This window comes from Pan paniscus, chromosome 21 (genome assembly GCF_029289425.2).
Source record: "Pan paniscus chromosome 21, NHGRI_mPanPan1-v2.0_pri, whole genome shotgun sequence".
In the NCBI taxonomy this organism is placed as follows: Eukaryota; Metazoa; Chordata; class Mammalia; order Primates; family Hominidae; genus Pan; species Pan paniscus.
Window position 1 is genome coordinate 2,939,369 of NC_073270.2, and position 24,457 is coordinate 2,963,825.

The 24,457-nt window shown below is 45.2% G+C and overlaps 1 long non-coding RNA gene across 1 annotated transcript; it reads left to right on the plus strand.

The window, feature by feature from the left end:
- Positions 1–1,103: 1,103 nt before the first annotated feature.
- Positions 1,104–24,062, plus strand: LOC129394862 (uncharacterized). The gene is made up of 4 exons (XR_008622251.2): positions 1,104–1,817; positions 5,631–5,703; positions 7,404–7,486; positions 22,869–24,062. It is a non-coding gene; the product is annotated as an uncharacterized LOC129394862 (long non-coding RNA).
- Positions 24,063–24,457: the final 395 nt, after the last annotated feature.

The following is a 24,457-nucleotide window of genomic DNA, read 5'->3' on the forward strand; positions in this document are numbered from 1 at the left end:
ATTAAATCTTCAGCTGTCTCCTCCAAGGGAGTGCCAGCTTGCATTTTAATTATCCTCAAAAGAGGGAAGTAGGGGAAAGGACACAAGGCAAAGAATGAAAAAATAACAACCTGCTTTATAAACACAGTGGTTTCTCCCCCATCAACTCCACAGTGCCCTTGACCTTTAGATTCCTGCCTCCTGATACCCTTGGAAGGACCCCTTTAACAGGAAGAAGGGAGAGGAGGTAGGAATAAGTGTTAGTGCAATGCATTATGCCTGGTTAATTTTTTTTTAATTTTTTTTGTAGAGACAGGGTTTCCCTATGTGGCCCAGGCTGGTCTCAAACTCCTGGGCTCAAGTGATCTTCCTGCCTCAGCCTGCAAGTAGCTGGAACTACAGGTGCATGCCAACCAGCCCAACTAATTTTTTAAAAAAATTTTTGTAGAGACTGGGTCTCCCTATGTTGCCCAGGCTGGTCTCAAATTCCTGGGCTCAAGTGATCTTCCTGCCTCAGTCTCCCAAAGTGCTGGGATTAGAGGCGTGAACCACCATTCCCAGACTCATGGAAAGTTCGAGAACCGGCAAAACTCATCTGTCAGGTGCTAGGGCGAGGGAAGCATTTGACTAAAAGGGACAAAGGGAACTTTCGGGGACCTGGAAATGCTTATCTTGATTGAGGTGGTGCTTACATGGGTGTACATATCAGTCAAAACTCATCAAACTGTATACTTAAAAATGAGTGCATTTTATTGTTTGTAAGTTAATACTTTAATAAAGTTGATTTTAAAATAATAATAAAATAATACGAGTTAATATTTATCTAGACCTTACTATGTACCGTCCTAGTCGTGCTTCGTATGTGTTAAGCCCTTTATCCCTCACTCCAATCTGTGACATAGGCACTCAGTACCCCGTTGCCCAAATGAGGAAATTGAAACACAGAGAAGTTTGGCAACTTTCTAAAGTGACGCAGCTAGTAAGAGGCAGGGCCTGGGTTCAAATGGAGGCAGATTTTAAGCCTATAGCTGAACAGCGAAGTCCAAGATTACCCAACTGGTTATTACTAGAGGCAGGATTAAATCCCGGTGCCTTTCCAACGTGATGAAACCGGTGGAAGAGGAAAACGCATTCATTCACTAGGGAAACATTTACTCATCCTCTACTGCAGGTCGAACTGTAGACACAGAGAGCAACAGACAAATCCCAGGCCCTTGTCGGGGAAGAAAGGGATCATGAAATAAACAGAAAAATAAATGCGAAATGCGGCCAGCGATGAAAGCTCAGAAGGCGAGCTTACCCCGGACCCAAACGCGCAATACTAACCGGGAGTGTCAGGAGGCCACGCCCTCCTCACGTATTTGTGCCCAAATGAGCTGCCTCCCCAGCGTGCACCAAATTCCTGAGCCACCTGCTCCGAGCTCGATTTCCCTTTCAAGCTGTGTGTTCTGCGGGGGCAGGGAGAGCTGCAAGGGCTCATCTTTCAGGACATGCTGCAAAGGGCCTTTGAAGTCATCCGCCCTGCTCTTGGCACCTTGCGCCTGGAGCTGAGCTCTTCCAAAAATGACCCCTGCGCATTCCGTGGTGCGGCCGCCCAGCCCAGGCAGTCGCGGTCCAGAGCAGGGGAAGCAGCAGCGCGGCCGGCAGCTGGGAGAGCCGAGGCCCCGAGGGAGGACCCTGCCTCAAGCCAAGCAACCAGGCCCTGCGGCCCTCTCCCCACCCCTGTGCGGCCCTGGCGCAGGGAACCGGGACGGGGCTTTCAGGCCTTGAAGGGCAGACTTACTCCACCAAACATTCCCATCGTCGGCTGATGGAGGGCCTCGAGCTGGACGCTGTGGGTACGTTATCCTATTTACTTCTCTCGGTAGCCCTGCACCATCGCCTCTGGTTCCCAGGTAAGCACAGAGAAGCAGATGACTTGCCCAAGATCACACAGTACTGCAGGAATAGAATTGGCGTCTGGACCTCTCCGCTAATACCCCACGGCCTCCAGAATCTCACCTCAGCCCCTGTCCATCCCGAAATAAACACGCTACACCATTTAGTGAATGTTCTTTCAGAGGTCAGACCCTATAAATTCATTTCCTGGCTCCCCCATTTCCTGACTGCGTGACCTTAAGCAAGTTTCTTAACCTCTCTGTGTCAGCGTCCTCCTCTGTAGAATGGTGCCAAAAACTGTACCTATCCCAGAAGGTTACTGTGAGGACCAAATGAGACAAGATAATAGATGTAAAAGTGGTTAAAACTGTGCCCAGATGATAGTGAGCCCTCAAAAACTAGTCACTATTCTAATTCCATAGACTTGATTAATTTCTGGTTTTTCATAAGTGGATTTACATGTATACATTTAAGGCACCTTTCCAAGTAAGACATACAGGTCTACCTCATTCTTTCAAGCAGCTTCATAACATTCTTGTATTCATTCATTCATTCATTCATTCACCAAACATGTGTAGAGCGGGCAGCTCCTGTACACCAGGCAAGGGCATACAACACACTCAGTCCTTGCTCTGAGTTCTCATGGGAGGGATAATTGACAAATGCATGAATAAATAGTTGAGAGCATTTCACCTTATACTGAGTGCTATGAAGAAAATAAGATGGGGCCAGGCTCTGTGGCTCATGCCTGAAATCCTAGGACTTTGGGAGGCCGAGGCGGGCAGATCATTTGAGGCCAGGCATTCAAGACCAGCCTAGGGTTTTAGTAGAGAAAATCCATCTGTACTAAAAATACAGAAAAAAACAAAACAAAACAAAAATGCTGGATGTGGTGGTGCATGCCTGTAATCCCATCTATTCTGGAGGCTGAGGCACGAGGATTATTTAAATCTGGGAGGCAGAGTTTGCAGTGAGCCGAGATCTCACCACCGCACTCCAGCCTGGGTGACAGAGTGAGACTCTGTCTCAAAAAAAAAAAAAAAAAGAAAAAAGAAAAAGAAAAGATGGAGAAAGTGTTAGAGAGACACTGGTTGGGAGAGGGAAAACAATTTACAGACCGTGTGTGAAGTCCCCAGGGATATGGCATTTTACTGCCACCGGAAGGAAGAGAAGGAAGGAGCATGGAGCAGTCCAGGCAGAGGAAGCAGCCAGGGCAAAGGCTGGGAGGCTGGACTAAGCTCAAGTGTGATTCAACTGGAGGTAGAGAATGAGCATTTTTGAAACCAGGTTGGAGAGTCAGGCCAGGGCCCAATGAGACAGCGCCTGTGGATTTTAGCCTGAGAGACATGTGAAGTCCCTGAACCCGGGGGTCCTGCAGCTGTGTAGGAACAGATTGGAGAGGCACCAATGGAGGAAGTAGGAAGTTTGTCAGGCTACAGGATTCAGAGGCACGGGCAAGAGGCAATGGTGGCAGGGACTAGGGATGCAGCCTCCAGCCTGGAACATGCCTCAGTGGCAGAGCCCACGGGACCAGCTGATGGGGAAGACAGAGTTGAAGGAAAAAAAAAAAAGTTGCCACTGACAGATGTCAACATAATAATTTAATTAATGAATTCCCTATTGATGGAGAGCTGGACTGTTTCTATTTTTTCCCTACTTGCAAACAATTTTGTCTTAAACATTATTGCATAGATATCCCCAGATATGAGATGCTTGGATCGAAGGGGTGAACTTTTTTTTTTTTTTTTTAAATCATATCCAGATGGCCACATTGCCTCCATTCCACTTGTGTCCAACATGCAGGAGTTCCAGTTTCTACCCTGGAACTTTCTTCTCCTGCTGTGCTCCTGGGAACACTCTGCCCAACCCCTCCACCTCTGGCACAGACCCGGTCTCCAATGCATTTGTATTTCTTGCTGCAATCTGGAATTATAAGTTGTTAAGAAGAAAACCTCAGAACCATGCTAAGTGGCTAAAAAGACTGCCCAGGGGCCTCTTTTTCCAGCAGGAGGCAGAGAGAGGCTTCCAACACCCTGAAGAGGGCCAGTTTACCCCTATTCTTCCAAATACAAGGAATTGGCTTTTTTTTTCCCCCCCTCTTCAGGCCTGAAAACAAGCCAGAGCATTGAATGGCCATGAAAACAAGCAGTGAAAACAGGCCCTGAGGTTACAGGAAACCCGTCTCCCCACCACTCTCTGAGCAGCGGGAAGGAAGGGAGCCACTGTCCTCTGGGTCCTCTGCCCTTCAGCCCCCCTGGAGGCCCACTGGCCTTCCCCATCTCACATGTGATCAATGCCCCCTGGTTGTGGCCACCACCTGCTGCCTGACCCCCATTCCATGCCAGCTTTTGCTACCAGAGTTTCCTTTTCATAAGTGGCCTTTTTAAAGGAAGTATTTTCTTGTAATCAGCAGTCACTGCATCTGTAACAGTGCTGAAGCAGAATTTTGTTATTTTCCCATTACTTAGCGCTTCTCCGTTCCATTTATTTGGGGGAAGAATCGCTAAGATTTCAGAGATTCGTAACTCTCTTGTGCGCGGTATCTGATTTTCACTTTGGCATTTGGAGATGCTTTTGAAGGTGGTTTATGTTATCTTTCCAAGACTTACCTGGTGAGTTACTTAATCAAGAGAGGATTTTGAAACATACTGCTTCTTAATATCTTGTCTTTTGTTTTTGTTTTGTTTTTTTGAGACAGAGTCTCACTCTGTCGCCCAGGCTGGAGTCCAGTGGCATGATCTTGGCTCACAGCAACCTCTGCCTCCCCAGATCAAGCGATTCTCCCACCTCAGCCTCCTAAGTAGCTGGGATTACAGGCACACACCAGCACACCTGGCTAATCTTTGTATTTTTAGTAGAGACAGGGTTTCGCCATGTTGGCCAGGCTGGTCTCGAACTCCTGACCTCAGGTGATCCACCCACCTCGGTGTCCCAAAGTGCTGGGATTACAGGCGTGAGCCACCATACCCAGCCTATCTTGTCTTTTAAAACAAGTGACTTTTTTTTTATAGCAAAATAAATGGATAGCAACTCTTTGACACTGCTAGTAACTATTACTAATTGACTGCTTAGGAAATGTCAGCTGCCAGGCTGGGCTCATTCCCATTGGATCTTCTCCGCAACTCTCTAAGGGAGGTGTGAGTTTTTGTATACATTTAATGTGTGAGGACACCAAGGCATGGAGAAGTTGACTACTGTTAGTAACTTACCCAAAGTTACAGACCAGGGCAGAACTGAGGTGCAGATTCCATACTCCCCAGGGCCCTTCCTTTGTAACCATGGTTACAAAGCCTCTCAGATGGAAGGCGGCGGGTTCTCCCGCAGGTCACTGTGGCAGTGACATGGGCAGGGGTGGCAGACAGACACATGTTCCCGTTTGTTCTTACTCTTGTCCGTGGCACCTCTTCCTTCCGACTGCTGGTCCAGCCGATCCGTGGGCCTTGCAAGTCCACACTAGAGGCAGAATCCCTTGTTCTAGATGACTCCTAAAGGCTCAGCATCTCTAATTCTCTGATGGGATGCTGACTAAGGCACAGGGGTTTCAATTCTATTTGGGAAGTGACCTGTTCCCCTCCATCTAGACTAGACAGATTTAACAAATAAAAATAGAGGACCCCCAATCACATTTGAATTTCATAAAAATAATGAATACTTTTAGTATATATCATGCAATATTTGAGATATAAAAATCACTTGCTGTTTGTCCGAAGTTCAACTGTAACTGGGCATAGATATCCTGTATTTTCTCTGTCAACCCTCTCTCCATCCCCCAGTAGATGCCCTTCTAGAGAGACCTGCCAGACTGAGCTGCTTCCATCAGCCAGACATGAGGATAAGAGCATTTAGGTAAGTGCTTGGTCAGCATGGAAGAGCCTTGGGGAACTGAGTGGGATGGGACAGGCTGATGAGCCTTACGGGGCCTTGGTTTCCCTGTCTTGGCTACAATGTGGAGCTCGGAAATCCCCAAGGAGCCCACCGTCCACACATTGACGGTCACTGCTTTTAACATAAAGTCCAGCTTCCCTAGTGAGGCACTGAAAGGCCCTGTCTGCCACCCCACCTCGCCTCCTGCGCAGCTCACACAGCCACCTGGAAGGACTTAAGAGTCCCTCCCAAAACAATCTCTTCTCACCTGTACCTTCACTCTTCTTGCCTGCCTTCCTTGTGTGCTGTTTAAACTCCTATTCACCCTTTATGCCTTTAATGCCACCTCCTCCCAGAAGCCTTCCCTGACCACTGCAGGAAGAGAGGCAGTTGCATTCACTTCCCTGTCACTTTGGGCCTCTTTGACAGTTTGATTACAATAAAATTACAGCTTATGCAAGTTTAACGTGTGCTTCAGACAAAAGAAAAAAGAAAAAATACAGAAAGAAAGACAAGAAGAGAGAAAGAAATTAAGTAAGGACCATGTGGCTCAATGGGCACACACCCTAAGTGGTTATGAGATAGAGGCAGAATCTGCTCTCTGAGGCTCAGTCCCCATAGGCCCCTCATCCTACAGCTACCTAAGGACAAGTCTTTAAAGATAAGCTGGAAAAACAAAAAACAAAAAACAAAAAACTAGCAGTATAGTGGGAAAGAATGAGGGATTTGGCAGACCAGACTACTCTAAATTCAGACTCCAGCTCCGCCACTTCCTGGCTGTATAACCCTGGACAAGTTGCTAACTCCTCTGTGCCTGGGACTCCTCACCTGTAAAGTGGGCATAAGAAAAGTACCAACCTCATAAGGTTGTTGAGAGGATAAAATGAGCTTAACACCTGTGAAGTCCTCACAGTGGCTCCTAATCCACACTGGCACTAGATTATATTACGGTCCAATATTACCCCAGCCAGTACCCTCTGTGGAAGGAAGAAGAACCTGCTCCTGGGCTGCAGGGAACCCTAACTGTGCTGGACTCACTAGGAGACTGAATATCAGTCCCCAGCCTAGTGTCTCTGAGGATTTGCCAGGGGTACTTTTCATTACACTTGATTTTTGCTTTCCAAGCTGACTCGACTGGGTAGCACCCTCAGAGAAATCTAACCGTCAGATAGACAGTCCTGGGTGAAAATTCCCACCCACCATTTCTATAATAGTTGTGTGACCTTAAGCGAGTCACACTTTGTGTTAGCTCTGCTCGCTTCACCTGTCAAATGGAGACGATGATACCTACCCCCAGGGCATGAGGAGTTAACACCTGTGCTGATGCCTGCTACCTGGTAGACACCTGATACCAAGGCCGCTGTGATTAATTTACTCTTTCCACAGCAGCTGTTGTTACACTGTTTCATTTTCAGTTTACATGCTCTTCACCCCACAGCCTGGGAGCCCTCAAAGATGGGGATTCATTCCAAGTCAGCTCAGGCTCCCATGGTCAAGTCTACACCAAAAACCAGGGAGGCACTCAAATATGAGAGGGGGATGGAGGGAGGGAGGGAGGAAGGAAGGAAGGAAAAGAAGAAGGAAGGGAGGGAGGGAGAGAGAGAAGGAGGAAGGAAGAGAGGAAGGAAGGGAGGGAGGGATGGAGGAAGGAAGGAATGAACAATTGAATTCTTCATTCTCAGGCTCCAGGCTTATCTGACTGGTCAGAGGAATGGATCAGTGGCCCCCATTCATTCTCCTGTCTCTTTCTGGAGTCACAACTTAGGTTTGTAGCTGTCTAATTTATTATTATATGGTGCAGTGCAGGGTAATTATACACTGTGGTATAATTTGTTATAACTTGGGCTGAGGCCTATAACTGTATAATTTATTATTATATAGTACAGTGTTGAATAATACGAAGAGTATGTAATTTATTTCAGGCTTACGAGCCTAACCTGTAATCCAAATGCAGCACGCAGCCTATGCAGATGAGTTAATGTTTCTACGGAAACCTCAACTTAGATATTTCTTCATCTCTAGTTCCTTTCTTTGGGCTTCTCAGAACACCTGTGTTACCAAGTTCCTGGTACTTTTTGTTTGGTGCAAGACTGACATGTTGGGTAGCCCTGGCCCAGGCTGAACCGGTCTTGCATATTGGGTCATGGGAAAGAAGGGCCCAGAGCTGTCACCCTGCCCAGTGACAGTTGTCATCACAGGGAGGCCGCAGCTTGCCAAAGGTATTACTGGCAGCAGATGCAGAACCATGACCAGAACCCCCATTTCTGGGTCCCCAGGAATGAGGAGGCTTGCAGCAGCTCCATCTATTTATTAGATAACTATTCTTTGCTCCGTTCTCAGCACTGGAAATACATCATGGGACCAGGCCCCTCGTGAAGCTTGCATTCTGGAAATTAAGAGCCTCCGTCTCTCTGGTCTCTTGTTTCTTAAAGTGTGGACTCTAGACCAGCATCGTCAGCATCCTCTGGGAGCTGGTTGGGAGTGCAGCATCTTAGCCTCAAGCCCCACTGAGTCTACATTTTCTTTTTTTTTCTTTTCTTTTTTTTTTTTTTTTGAGACGGAGTCTCGCTCTGTCGCCCAGGCTGGAGTGCAGTGGTGCGATCTCAGCTCACTGCAACCTCCGCCTCCTGGGTTTACGCCATTCTCCTGCCTCAGCCTCCGGAGTAGCTGGGACTACAGGCGCCCGCCACGACGCCCGGCTAATTTTTTGTATTTTTAGTAGAGACGGGGTTTCACCGTGTTAGCCAGGATGGTCTCGATCTCCTGACCTCGTGATCCGCCCGCCTCGGCCTCCCAAAGTGCTGGGATCACAGGCGTGAGCCACCGCGCCCGGCCGAGTCTGCATTTTCACAAGGCCCCCTGGTGATTCATTCACACTGAAGCAGCACTGCTGGAGTTGCTGTATGATTTAGGGGAACCATTTTCTCCTCTACTTCCCTTCTACCCAAAATACATACCACCTCACTGAGTATTGAAGCGGAGTTCCTTTTTTTTTTTTTTTTTTGAGACAGAGCCTCACTGTGTCTCCCAGGGGAGTGCAGTGGTGCAATCTCAGCTCACTGTAGTTTCCACCTCCCTGGTTCAAGCGATCCTCCCACCTCAGCCTTCCAAGTAGCTGGGATTACAAGCCTGTGCCACCACACCTGGCTAAATTTTGTATTTTTGATAGAGATGGGGTTTCACCATGTTGGCCGGGCTGGTCTTGAACCCCTGACCTCAAGTGATTCACCCACCTTGGCCTCCCAAAAAGTGCTGGGATAACAGGCGTGAGCCTCTGTGCCTGGCCCCTTCTTCTTCTTCTTTTTTTTTAAAGAACATGTATTTTTTTTCTTTTACTTTGGATGCAGAAGTTCATTATGTACCTTTTGGAATTATAAAACAAAAAATATATATATAAAAAAATCACCCAGAACCCCACCATTCAGAAGTGACACTGTTAACATTTTAATGACCAATCCATCAGACTTTTTTATACATACATATACTTTCTTTTTTCAAAATTTCGAGAAAAGATGCAATAGTGTTGTGTTCAGGCTCAGAAAATAATACCCCAGAATCTGGCGCTTTGACGTGCTGAACTGAAGAAGCGGTTTCAAGGTCTCTTTCTGACCTTGCCCTGCCTCCCTGTCTGTCTGATCCTCTTACTTTCCCAAAGCACCAGGAGGGGCTGTCTCTGGAATTTTCTTATCTGCCTAAGAAAGCTTCTTTCCAAGAGAAATGCAATTTCTTAAAACTCCCCGTCCCTAGGAATCTCATCAAATAACCAGGAAAGATTAACCACTGGAAAAGAGACTAGATGTAGTCACCATGCTCAGACAGACTTTCATTTATTTTTCTGAGAGCAGCTCCTAGAGATCACCTGGGAAGCTTTATCTGCATAGTAAGACAATCTTTGTTTACAGTGAAGTTCTGCCCCTTACCTTCCCGCCACCTCCCCCAGAGCTCAGAAGAATTTTGTCTCAGGCAGTTGTTCTTTAGGATCATTCATTTCCCCTAAAAAGTCACTTACTCCTATACCTCCCATTTCCCCTTCCCCGATGAAGAAGGGCATATAAGGGTTATTGGGTAATCATTCTCCTATAATTCCCCTGTGTTACTCACATTAAATAATTTATTTTATTATTATTATTTTTTTTTGAGAGGCAAGATGTTCTTCTGTTGCCTGGGCTGGAGTGCAGTGGCACAATCATAGCTCACTGCAGCCTCAAACTCCTGGGTTCAAGTGATCCTCCTGCCTCTGATTACCAAGTAGCTGGGACTGTGGACACATATCACCATGCCTGGCTAATTTTTTTTAAAAATTTTTTGTAGAGACAGGATCTTGTTTTGTTACCCAGGGTAGTCTCAAACTTCTGGCTTCAAGTGATCCTCCCACCATGGCCTCCCAAAGTGTGGAATTACAGGCATGAGCCACCATGCCCGGCCTCGTTAAATACAATTTCATATGCCTTTTTCTTTTACTAATCTGTCTATTATAGTTTGTTTTCAGCAAACCTTAAGAGGACAGAGGAGAAGCTTCCCTTCGGCCCTTAAAATTGCACAGTGGCTCTCAAAACTGAGCATACATTCACCTGGAAGGGTTGCTCAAACATAGATTGCTGGGCCCCACCCCCAGAGCTTTTGATCAGGAGGTCTGGGACCAGGCCTGGGATTTGGCACTTCTAACAAGTTCCAGGTGATGTGGGGCTGCTGGTCCAGGGACCACACCTTGGGAAGCACTGGACTCAGTGTTCTAAGATTTCCTGAGCACCAGTAGTTGGAATCCAGCTCTGCCACCCACTACCTGCCCACAGGGAAGTTAGGCTGCCTCTCCATGATGCAACTTCTGAGTCCACAAGGACAGTACCTGCCTCATAAGATTATTATTATTATAAGGATTATATGAGTTAATTAAATTAGTAAAGCACACAGGAAGTATTAATTATGATGAATATGCATATAATTGTTTAATCAAGATTTCTTAACAATTGTTCAAAAACATTTTTCAAGTCATTATTCTTCAATGTATTTGCTTTCAAAGGCTGTGGGCTTATCCTTCATAGTGATGTATTTATCTAGTCCACAGTCTTCAACTAAACAGTGCTGCAATGAGCATTCTCATGGATAAATCACAGTGCACCTGTCTGCTTATTTCCTTAGGATACAATGTGCTAAATGTGAAATTGCTGAGGAAAATTACGAGCATATTTAAAACTTTTGATATGTTTTGCTAAATGGCCTTCCAGAAAAATTATACTGATTTATAATGCTACCAGCAGTATATGAGGTCATCTTTTCCTTATATTCTTATTAATATCCCATGTTATTGGTTTTTTAAAATTATGCCAATACTTTGTTAATTTGAATTTCTTTGATGACTACTGAAGTTGGATGTCCCAGCTGCAATATCTCAGGACTTTAAATATTTTTTAAAATCCCTCAAAGCTTGTGTTTACAGAATGTTAACCAGCCCTTTTCTCCTCAATGAATGAACTCTGTGTCTTGGCACGTCTCTTGTAGTAGCAGAGGCATCATCTCACAGGTAGCAGCTGCTTGATTTAAATCCCACCTGTGCTGCTGGTAACATACCTCCCATTTAATAGATGGGTGTGGACTAGAGGAGGATGAAACATTAAGAGAGCAAACAGGAGAGAAGTTATTTGTTCCACAAAAATTCTCTCAACATCTCTCACAGGTCAGGCCCTCTGCTAAACTTAGAGGATGCAAAGACAAGGAAGTCTCAAAGTGCAGGGTGGTGGGGTGGGAGAATACACACAAAATAATGTGAAATATAACAGTGCAAATGAAAACAATGGGGTAGGAATCTCATGAAGGAAATGATGGTATCTTTGAAGTCAGAGAGGACCTGGGTTCAAATCCTGTTTCTTTCAACTCCTAGCTTTGGACAGTAATATGCAAAGACTATTTTTAGGCTTAAACTAGTTAAAATAACAGGTAAAAAATACCTGGAAACAAGTAAAGTTTCCTGTTTCCAGGAATCTCACAATTGCAGCCCAAGGGCCAAATATGGCATATAGAAGGTCTTGTTTGGTGCATCCAGTATTTTTGAAAAAAAAAATTTAGTTGAGGAATTAGGATGGCTTAGACCAACAGATCCTGGTTGCCCAACTTAAACCCCTGGAAATATATTGGTTCCTTTAGAAGAGATCTGGGTTCATTCACTGACTTCTCCTTCTGGTCAAGGCGGAATAACAGAGAATGGGTTTATCCTCTTAGCTGAAACAAAAACATCTGGGGAAAACATATGAATCAACGGTTTTCAAGACATTGGACATCAGGCAACACAAAACCGTGATCCCTGAGAGAGAGAAAACAAAAGAGAGCCTAGCAATTGCCTCTGCTTACTATCTGGAGAGAGTTTTCAGGCCACGGCACAGGACAGGGAGTCCAGGTAGGGCCCGGGGGTCTTCCTGAGTTGAAGAGATGGAGCTGGGTGGCTGCTATGGTTAGAATGTTTTTGTCCCCTTTAAAAAATTATGTTGAGGCTGGATACAGTGGCTCAAGCCCTTAATCCCAACACTTTGGGAGGCCAAGGCAGGAGGATTGCTTGAGGCCAGGCATTCAAAATAAGCCTGTACAACATAGTGAGACCCCATCTCTACAAAATAAAATTTTTTTAATTAGCCAGGCATGGTGATGCACACCTGTAGTCCCAGCTACTCAGGAGGCTGAGGTGGGAGGAACACTTGAGTCTAGGAGACTAAGGCTGCAATGAGCCATGGTTATACCGCTGCACTCCAGCCTGGTTAACAGAGCAAAACCCTATCTCAAAAAAAAAAAAAAAAATTTAAATTTATGTTGAAACCTAACCCCTAATACAATAGTGTTGGGAGATGGGGCCTTTTGGAAGGTGTTTTGTCATGAGGACTCTGCCCTCATGAATGGATTAGTGTTGTTATAAAAGGGCTTCATGAAGCCCTTCTGCCTTCTGCCATATAAGGACACAGCATTTCTCCCCTCTGGAGGACACAGCATTGAAGGTGTCATCTTGGAAGCAGAGAACAGCTCTCACTAGACATCCAACACTGGCATCTTGATCTTGAACTTCCCAGCCTCTAGAACCATGAGAAATAAATTTCTGTTCTTTATAAATTACCCAGACTTGGGTATTTTTGTTGTAGCAATGCAAACACATTAATCCAGAGGCCAAGGTGTCTGGAGTTCACAGGGCAGAGTATCACTGAGAAGAGAGCTTGTGGGGAGGAGCAGGTTCAAGAGCACAGGTGACCTCTGGCGATCAGCAGAGAGCCCCTCCTGTCTTCTGAGTACTAATGAGCATGTGCATGTATGAAACCTACCTGAGGAGCAAAGAACCACCTGATTAAATTAGAGGGAACAACCCCAGCTTCCCCCACAGGGCTGGGAATAGTCTCTGTTCTTAGGAGCCAGAGTGAAAAATCTCACAGGGCTTTAGGCAGAGGATTCACAAGGTTTCTTCCTTAGTAGCTGGACAAAATTTGCTCTAAACGTTGATATGGTTCCATCTAAAAACGTTTAAAAGCAAAGATTAAACTAATTCCAAGGAACTTGACTGTGTCCCAGAAAAAAAAATCAAACATATTTATAGAAACACACACAAAAAAACCTAGCACATGATGATGTAAATTCAGTGTCTGGTATCCATTAAAAAAAATGGCCAGGCATGCAAAGAAGCAAGGAAATTCAATCCATTAATGAGGAGAAAATTCAATCATTGGAAACTGACCCAGAAATGGCACAAATGATAGAACTGATAAAGACATTAAAACCATGATTATAGCTGTATTTCATAGGTTCAGGAAACTAGAGGAAGGACTGAGTTACTAAATTGTGACATGGAAGACAGCAAAAAGGCTCGTATAAAAAAGATTAGTGAAATTAAATATATAGCAAGAGAAACTATCCAGAATGAACCATAGAGAAAAAAAAGACTGAAAAAAAAAATGAACAGAGTATCAGCAAAATGTGGGACAACTTCCAGTATAATATACATATACACACAACACACAACACACACACACTCACACATAGGTATGTACAACTTCCAGTATAATATACATATACACACAACACACACACACTCATACATAGGTATGTACAACTTCCAGTATAATATACATATACACACAACACACAACACACACACACTCACACGTAGGTATGTACAACTTCCAGTATAATATACATATACACACAACACACAACACACACACACTCATACATAGGTATGTACAACTTCCAGTATAATATACATATACACACAACACACAACACACACACACTCACACATAGGTATGTACAACTTCCAGTATAATATACATATACACACAACACACAACACACACACACTCACACATAGGTATGTACAACTTCCAGTATAATATACATATACACACAACACACAACACACACACACTCATACATAGGTATGTACAACTTCCAGTATAATATACATATACACACAACACACAACACACACACACTCACACATAGGTATGTACAACTTCCAGTATAATATACATATACACACAACACACAACACACACACACTCACACATAGGTATGTACAACTTCCAGTATAATACACATATACACACAACACACAACACACACACACTCACACATAGGTATGTGTATAAGCAGATAGACATATTTATAAGCAGATAAATATATACATATGTGTATATATGTGTGTGTATATATAGATCAAATATATATATATATATGAGAGAGCTTGAAGGAGAAATAATGGTTGAAAATTTGCCAAATTTGATGTAAACAAAACTCACAGACTGAAGAAACCCAGTGAACCCCAAGCACATTAATTCATCACAGTCTCTACCTTCTACTTCCGACTGATATTATACCACTTTGCCTTACGAGATTATACTTGAGACTCTCACAACATTAAGCAAATGACACCAAGGGCCATTATAATCAAATTACTCAAAACTAGACATAAACTAAAAACCTTAAAAGCAGCCAGAAAATAAAAAACCCAGGTTATATATACACATGAACAAATATAAGGCCGGCATCAGATTTCTCAAAAGAAACAATGCAAGTAAGAAGACAGTAGAGTAGCATCTTTAAAATGCTCAGAGAAAAATAAAGTCAACCTAGAATTCTACATCCAGCAAACATGTCTTTTTAAAAATGAAAGCCTGGGCAACGTGGCAAAACCCCATCTCTACAAAACACACACACACACACAAATTAGCCGGGCATGGTGACACATGCCTGTAGTCCCAACTACTCAGGAGGCTGAGATGGGAGAATCACCTGAGCCTGGGGAGATTGAGGCTGTAGTGAGCCAAGATCATGCCACTGCATTCCAGCCTGAGTGACAGAATGAGAACCTGTCTCAAAAAAAAAAAAAAAAAAAATCAAACTAAAGATGTTTTCAGATATCCAAAGGCAGGAAGAATTCATCACCAGCATATCTGTATACAAAAAAAGTGTTGATAAGTCCTTTAGGCAAAAAAAAAAAAAAAAAAAAAAGATACCAGATGGGAGTCTGACTCTACACAAAGGAATGAAGAGCACTGGAAATGACAACTATGGGCAAATAAAACCCCTCTTTTCTCTTACTTTAAAAATCACTTTAAAAACAAATTTGACTATTTAAAGCAAAAATAACAACAGTGTACTGTGGAGTTTATAATATATGAAGCAATACTATGTATAACAAAAACAACACAAAGGCCAACAGGGGAGAAATGGGAGTATAATGTTGTAAGGTTCTGATTCTGTATGTGAAGTGGTATAATATCATCTGAAAGCAGACTGTGATAGGTTAGAGATGTGTATTATAAACTCCAAAACAACTGCTAAAATAATTCAACAAAGAATTATAGCTAATAAGCCAACAAAAGAGATAAAATGGAATCATAAAAAATATTAATCTAAAAAAGAAGCAGAACAAAAAAGAAACAAATAACAAATGGGAGAAACAGAAAATAAATAGCAACATGGTGGATTTAAACCCAACCATATCAATTATCACCTTAAATGTAAATGGTCTAAACACCCAAATTAAAGAGGCAGAAATTATCGGATTGGAACTTGCCGAGGTCATCTCCTAGACAGAGGTGGGGGTGGGCAGCCCTGGCAGCTGTGCTCTAGCATCTCATTTTGTTGCCTCTTAGACATGTGGTCCCTTCTCTGTGGGCCAAAATGGAAGTCAGGACGCTTTGTGCCAGGAGTAGAGAGTGGAGACTTCCCAGCATGTACTATGGAATGTCAATGCACAGCAGCACTGAATTAATCTCAGACAGCAGCTGCTAGCACCTCTGAATGAGTCTTCATTCACCACCACCTTCTCCTCGAGATCACTGGCTCTGATTCCGGAGTTCACCTGACTACCATAATCCTAGCAGCTGGGTAACCTCTGGGCGGCCCATTCCACCCTCAGGACAGTGATCTGCCAGCCAGCGTTACAGACAGGATCTCCCTGTGAAGACAAACGCTTGGAAACCAGCCCTAAATGCCAAGCAACCAGATTGTTTTCCCCACTTGATGTCACGTGAGACTTTGTCCAACGTCTGCAGAGCTTCTCCCATGGCAGGATAAGCGGCCAGGCTGGACACACAATCTCAGAGGACCCAGGAAGCGTTATTGGTCTAATTTAAACCCAGACATCCATAGAGATATTTCGTTCATTCATTCATTTGTCCATAGAATGCTTATTGAGTGAGTACCTTCTGTGTGTCAGGCACTGTTTTAGGCACTGAGAAAGCAGTGAAGACTGTGAAAAGGCTTGTGTCTCCCAGGGGCTTGTGGTCTAGTGAAGGGAGACAGACAGATATGCAATGAAATATGATGACTGGTAAAATAGCAATCCTGACAAGGTCTGATGGATGCACCCAACCAGGTTTGGAAGGATGAGCAAGAGTCTTCTCGGGGGACAAGGCAGGGAAGGCCACCACAGGCAAAGTTCCAACAGTTACAAGGTGGCAAAAGTGAGTAGAAGTGGGATGTGTTGGGAATGTCTGGGGCTCTGGTCTGCATGGATAGTACACGTGAGGATGTAAGAGCCAGACAAGCCTGGAGAAATAGCATGTGCCAGATGATAAAGAATCTGTATGCCTGGCCAGGGAGTTTGGACTTGACTCCCTGGCCTGGAATAAGGTATCCTTAAAGGATTTTATGCAGGTGGATGGCATGAGGATATTGGAGCCTCAGAGAGGCTACTCTGGAGGCAGAGGAATGGGCATGTGGGGTCTGGGGGAAGCCGCTAGAGGAAGAGAAGTGAGAGACCGGGCTGGTAGGGAGAGGCTGGCCTAATGGGGGTCAGAGTTAGGTAAATATCTGTCTGGCTGACAAGGAGGAGGTGATGAAGAGGTGGAAGGGGCAGGGCCTGGAGACCTATCAGACACGGGGGAGGCGTGGAAGCTGGGGAGGTCTGTGCTAGAGCTGATCTAGAAGATGTTTCTGTGGGGGTATCACAGCCCAGGGTATCACCACAGACAAAGGGGAAGCCTGGGTGGGGGTTGGGCAGTGTTCTCTTCACTGCTGGCTCTGACAGTGATGAGGAGAGGTGAGCCCTGTTACCGACGACACTATGGGTAGCCTGGATTTCTTGCAATCCTATAGGACTGCCCTGTCAAGCTGATGGAGGAGGCCAGAGGGGGACTAGGGTAGACCGAGCACCAAATGTGGCCATTCTCACAATACACAAAGCTAAGAATCTCAGGAAGCAATGCCTGGGAGAGTAGTGGGTGTGATCTCTCCACTGCCTCCCTGCCCTTCCTAAGATCCAGCCACACTTGCCCGTCCCCAATCACGCTGTGCCCGCTCTGCCTCCAAGCGTGTATATATGTGATTCCCTCTGCCTGAAACTCCTACTGCCTCCATCCTGCTCAATGCGGCTAACTTTTCCTTTAGGACTCAGCCTGGATTTCCCAGCCCTCAGGTGACTTAGGGTTCCTCTCTGCCACCCTCCCCTAGCTTCTTGTCATGTTTCTAATCACAGTGATATGGTGCCCTTTCTTCTTGTCACTCACCACTACTAGATGGTAAGTGCCTTGGAGGTTGAAATGGGTTGTATTATTTCTTAATTTTCAGGGTCAGCATGAGGCCTGAAAGAATGGACAGGCAATGTAGGGGTGGATAGAGGGAAGAAGGGAGGGATTGATGGAGGAGTGACTGGAGGAACCATAGATGGAAAGAAAGAAAGAAGGGACGGAGAAAAGAAGGAGGGAGGGAGAAATGGAAGGAAAGAAAGAAGACAGGGAGATATGGGTGGACAGGGGAATGGATGGATTTATGAGAGATTGATGGATGTATAGGAGGAATGAAGGATGGATGGATGGAGAGATTTACAGACACATGAGAGTATGAATTAGTGAAGGAATGAGTAAATGATTGATGGAGTAGTAGAATGAGCAAATAATGAGCAGGTGAATAAATAAATAAATGATCAAAAGAATGAATGAGCAAGTGAATCAATGTTTGAGTGGATGAATGAATAAGTAAATAAGAAAATAAGTGACTGAGAGAATGGATGAATAAATAAGTCAGTAAACACTTTGCATAAAATAAAATAAAAAATAAATGGATTGGTGAATGAGCTGATAAACGAAAGTAGTTAGTAAAGAAATATCATTGGTCATCTGAGCCTCCCCATCCAGCAATATTTGTAGCCCTAATTTCTTCAGCCAGTTGTGGACGTGGCTGTATCCCCAGTGCTTATAACTATATCTGGTGCATAGTAGGTATTCAATAAACATTTGATGAATAAATCAATGGATGAACGAGTGTCGGTAGATCCGTGGACCCAGTGCTGTGGCAAACACTGAGGTTGATATTAGGAGCCTGGTTTCCAATCCTAGCCCTTTGCTTTTCAGTGATGTCACTTTGAGCTCAGCCCCTTTCTTCTCTGAGCCTGTTTCTCTATCTATCTGTAAAATGGAAAAATTGCCTTTATTTGTCAAGGCTAAGGTAAAGATGTGATTGTTACCAGAAAGGGGTCCTGATCTAGACCTCAAGAGGGGGTTCTTGGACCTCGCACAGGAAAGAATTCAGAGGAAGTTCATAAAGTGGAAGCGAGTTTATTAGGAAAGTAAAGCACACACAGAGCAGTGGCGTGGGTTGCTCAACTGAGTATACTTACAGTTATTTCTTGATTACCTGCTAAACAAGGGGTGGATTATTCATGAGTGCTCCAGGAAAGGGGTGGGCAATTTCCAGAACTGAGGGTTCCTCCCTGCTTTAGACCATATAGGGTAACTTCCTGACATTACCATGACATTTGTAAATTGTCATGGGTGCTGGTGGGAGTGTCTTTTAGCATGTTAATGCATTATAATTAGCGCATAATGAGCAGTGAGGATGACCAGAGGTCACTTTCATCACCATCTTGGTTTCAGTGGGTTTTGGCTGTTTTTTTTTTTTTTTTTTTAACCACATCCTGTTTTATCAGCAGGGTCTTTGTGACCTGTATCTTGTGCTACTAGTCCTGCCAACCTCCTATCTCATCCTGTCACTAAGATTGTCTGACCTCCTGGGAATGCAGCCCATTAGGTCTCAGCCTTATTTTACCCAGCCCCTATTCAAGATGGAGTCACACCTGTTTCAATGTCTCTGACACAGTAATAAGAACCACATGGCAAAAATAAGGGCTGAGACCTAATTCACTCCAGTCCCCCCATTCTTTTCGTACTACCTGAAATCCCTCCTGGGTTTTTTTAAAATTATAAAGCCCATACTATGTCTCTTCTCTCACAGAAGCACACTTTCTCATTTGCACATCTGAGCAGCTGAATTTCACCCATAGCACCTCCCGGGGTTTGGTCAAAGGAGACAAATACTCTCTCCTTTGACACAAACTAGTCTGTCTCCTCTGAGTCCTCCACTTGACTAGGCAGCCTCTCTGTCCTTGTAGACTCCAGCTGGAGCAAGAATCCTGCTAAATCAGTTTAGCAAAAATCCCCACTCTTGGTATCCGACCATTGTGGATATCTGATCAGCTTGGCCTGCCTTCAACAATAATCCTCTCACGTTAGTTTAGCCAGAAAATCCCTGAGGTTTCCTCTTAGTAATTTTCCATCCGTGGACCCCCGCTCTGCTCCTTGGTTATAAATTCTCACTTGTCCCTGTTGGAGTCAGAACTGAGCCCCATCTCTCTTCCCACTATGAGACCCCACTGCAGCGATCCCTATACCCATCGCCAGGGGACCTTGAATTGGCCTCACCACCTTCAGCGAGTGCCACGAATAACGTTTTCTTTAAGAGTTCTAGGCTCATGAAAAGCTCTTCCTCTCAGACGTTCCAACCTTAGTTGAGAGCTGTCCACATTTACAGTTTACTATTTTTGCTTTGATCATCATCATCATTATTGAAAATCTCCCCCAGAGCTTCAGGCAGAGCTAGGTAGACAGAATACTTCGGGCCTGTTTTTATCTTCGTTTTTAATTTTAAATGGAGAAAACATGGGATGGGTGGAGGAAGCAAAAGTGCTTTCTACTCGAGTGAGGTTTAAATTTCTGAACGCCACTATCCAAGCTCACTCTCCACTGGTTCCGATGAGAGCTGAGGCAAACCGGATTTCCCTTTCTTTGCAGTGAGGAAATTGCCTAATCATTTGCAGGCTAAGAGGAAAGACCGCACTGCAGCACAACTTATTTGAATAGGAAGCACCAAGACTTCTTATCTTAATGCTAACGACTGCCCGTTTATGTTAGACGATCCCCTGGGCGTCTTTCCTTTTGTCTCCTTGAGTTTGAACCCTTAAGACCACCTGAACGGTGGGGAAATCCTCCCTCAACGTGCGTGGCTCATCTCGCCACGAGGGGGCGCTCCCAGATCAGAGACACGCGGCTGCCGCCCACCCACCTCGCGGCCGCCACCTCCGGTGCGTGCATCATCTTCGCGCACCTGCCCAGAGGGCGGGGCCGGGGGGGGGGTCTCCTGCCCCATTAAGACTCCCTGAAGTCCAGGTGCAGCCCTGAAGGCTAGAGCAAGGTCACTACCGAGGCAAGATGTTCTGTGAGACGTCCCGGGATCTCTGTGAAAACTCTGGCCCTCTGGGAAGTCAATGCGGACTGCACTGAGGGCCTACTGTGTGCCAGGGCTTTATGTAACCCAAGTTATTCACTCCACAAACACTGAGGGCCTGCAGAGGTGGCTGTCCAAGAAGGGAAGGAAGCTGAGGGTGAAGGAGGGAGCCTGACCCTCAGACCAGTTTCCCTGGCAGCCGGCAGAGCATTCTGCAGCACGTTGCCAAGCAAGAAAGTGGTCTCAGCTGTGCACTAGCTTCAGCCTGCTCCTAGGGGAGGTCTGGAGTGGGAGCTGCACTACCACGAGGTGAGTGACTGGTCTTTTGCGCCCCCAGATCTGGAGTGGGGAGGGGTATGACAGCCAGAATCAGGGGCCTAGATGTGGCTCCCATAGCATCCACCCCAAATGTCAGCAATGATTGTTTTCAGATTGTGGTTACGTTGAGGATCCGTCCCTTAGGCAGAGAGCATGGAGGTGGCTCTCAGAGACACCTTCTCTTCCAGGGCTCCCCAGGGCTCCTCAGTGTCAGCCCCAACTCTTTCATGAGAGTGTGCTAGGACCTCCTTCTCCAAAAGAAAATCTCCAGTGAAGATCAATGTGTAACCTTGGGAGGTTGAGATGAGAGAGATGATGAGATGATATGGTGGGGATGCTTTAGGAGTTCCCAAGGCCTGCTGGTGCTCTCTGCATACTCACCTGTGCCCAAACTGCACCAAGCTCATTCTCGACGCTTTTCCTCTTTCTCTCTCCCAATCCAGTCAGGTGCCTTGTCCTGCCGATTCCATACCCTTAATGTTCCCTACCCAGACTGGCAGTTACTGTGTAGTTAGCAGACAAGCAAGGACTTTGGGGGTTACCCCAAAACCCCAACTTAGCTCTTGAGTGAATTCGGGAATGTCAGTGTGGAAGGGATTTTTTGGATGCAGAAAAGGTTTCTTGCAAGTACTTGTTACTTAATATTCAATGTAATACAGTAGCTTAAAAAAAAACCCTAGTCATTCTTAAGCCTTTAAGTTCAATTTACAAAACTTATTATTCGATTTCTATGCAGTCAGTTTCAAGGGGCTTTTGATTAATGGTCAATCGACTCATACTCGGTTAAATGATTCATACCATTTGCAAACTTGGTTAATTAAATTATCTTCAACATTTTACACAGGACTTACTAATTTAACATATTCAATTTCCTTTTTTAAACACTTTCATTGCCTGACCTGACAAGCAAAACTTTCCAAAGTACTTAAACCACTTTGGAAAATCTAATTTAAAAACTTATACAACAGTGAATCTCAAGATCTCTTATACATTCTGGAGTCATTTATAAATTTAGTATAAAAAGATTCATGTGCTTCTCAACGGAAGAATCACAAGTCTAAACTCAATTACATATTTTAAATAGGAGTCACAAGGCTAATTTGTTCATACTCTAATATGCAAAAAAAACCTCTTCAAAGTTATGAATACTTTAAATACCAACTACACAATAATATGGGTTTGACTTCTAAACCTTTGTGGGGTTAAAAGATATCTGCCCAGTGATGGAAAAGTTCTCCATTTTAAGGTAATTGGGGTGACGTCTTTCAGTACATTGTACTACCTCAGGGGCAAAGGTTTCATATTGTGGCAGAAACTGCTGGATCTCTAATATCCGTGCTCCCCTGCCTCCTTAGAAATAGAACCTCAGACTCTAAATGGGCCAATTGGCCACCTAGAATAAAGATGGCATTTCCCAGCCTCCTTGTATCTAAGTGTGGCCATGTGACTCAGATCTGGCCAGTGAGATAAGCAGAAATGTTACATAGCAACTTCCAGAAAGGACAGCTGGCGCGTATGTCCTTTCCCCCTCTTTTTTATTTGTTCCTCCATCTTGCCACCTGGACCACAGATGTTGATATAGTTTGGATATTTGACCCTGTCCACATTTCATGTTGAGTTGTAATCCCCAATGCTGGAGATGGGGCCTGGTGGGAGGTGTTTGGATCATAAGGGCGGATCCCTTGTGAGTGTCTTGGGCCATCCCCTTGGTGGTGAGCGAGCTCTCGCTCTGAGTTCACAGGAGATCTGGTCATTGAAAAGTGTGTGTGGCACCTCCCTCAACCCCTGTCTCTCTCTCTCTTGCTCCTGCTTTCATTATGCGACATGCCTGCTCCTCCTTCACGTTCCACCAGGATTGTAAGCTTCCTGAGGCCTCCCTAGAAGCCGAGCTGATGCCAGCACTATGCTTCCTGTACGGCCCGCAGAACCATAAGCCAATTAAACTGCTTTCTTTATAAATTACCCAGCATCAGGTATTTCTTTGTAGCAATGCAAGAACAGCCTAACACAGGTGGAATGGTCGGATTCCAGTCACTGTCTTGGACCTGGAGGTCCAGGGTCCCCCTTTAGGGCTGGTGGTGTGATGTGCTATAGAAGAATCTTGGGATTCTGACAACTTCATGAACAGAATGTCCACTTCAACCTGTGAGAGATTGTTTGGGAAGATCCCTCCCTTCCCAGTGCTTCTTGGCGATGTGACTTTGCCCTCTTCCCATCAAGAGATAAAGTCTGTTTCCCTCCCTTGAATTGGATGTGTCCCTGAATCAACCCAGCACTGTGCTCCCACCTCCGTGTGGCAAAATTGGCATTGGGTGACTTTTGGGGCCTGACACTCCCATGTGAGAAAGCCAGCCTAGCCTCCCAGAAGATGAGGGTCTCCAGCCAGGAGCACCAGCTGCTGGCACTGGAGTGAGCCGACGTAGGACCCTCCTGCCCAGGCCACCTTCCAGTTGCCTGCAGTTTCAGAAGGGAGCCCAGGAGAAACCCACAGGGGAAGTTCACCAATGTACAAAACATGAAGTGTAAATTGTTGTTTTCAGCCACTAAGTTTTAGGGTGGTTTGTTGATGTAGTGAAAGCTAAATAAAATCCAGCCCTGGGCTGCCCACCTCTGACTTTTTCATGAGAAAGAAACTTTGATCTTGTTTAAGGCATGATGGTTTTTGGTCTTGGGTGAACAGAATCCTGATGCACACATGCACCTCTGGACCAGAGATTTTTGCTTTGATGTGATACCTCAGTGGCCAGGGTGATTCTCTCTTGCTGCTGATGGATGTGCTGAGCCCTTTTTTTTTCAATCGGTTGCTATGACAACAAGGGACTCCATTTCCTCTAAAGAGGTTGGTATCTTGTGGGCAATTAGATTCTGGCCATACCATTACCTAATTCTTCTGTCTGATCTGAGACCAGAGTTCCCTCCACCTCCCCCCAGCACCCCCCGACACTCCCCGCCTTGCCCTCCTCCTGCCCAGGAGGTCAAAGCTGGCTTCCTTTGCTAATCTCCTTATTGCTGAATTGAATTCTGAAGCTGTTTCTTGCCCTTGCTGTCTGCTCAGGCTGCAATTCAGATGGATACTTAGAGGCTTCCTTTTGGATTCTGCATCTCTCCCTTTCTGGGCTCTGAGCTGTAACATCCCTTAAGTCAAGTTAGATACAGAATGAGAGCCTTCTTCTGCTCCAAGCCTCTGTTTTCTTATCTGCAAGATGGAGAGAGTTTATCAACCTAACAGGGTTGTTGGGAGGTCTCTGAGACTCTGTCTACAAACGCCTTGCAGTTCTCAGCCCCCTCACTCCCGCCAAGGCCCCAAATGGCTTCCTGGAACATTGGCAACAAAATCTTAGATGCTCACTGTGGCTTTAGGGCCTGCTCGGCTCTCACCTCCTACAGTGCTCACCAGCCTCACTGACCTTCTGAGGGTCCTTGGGCCAGCAGTGCTCCCACC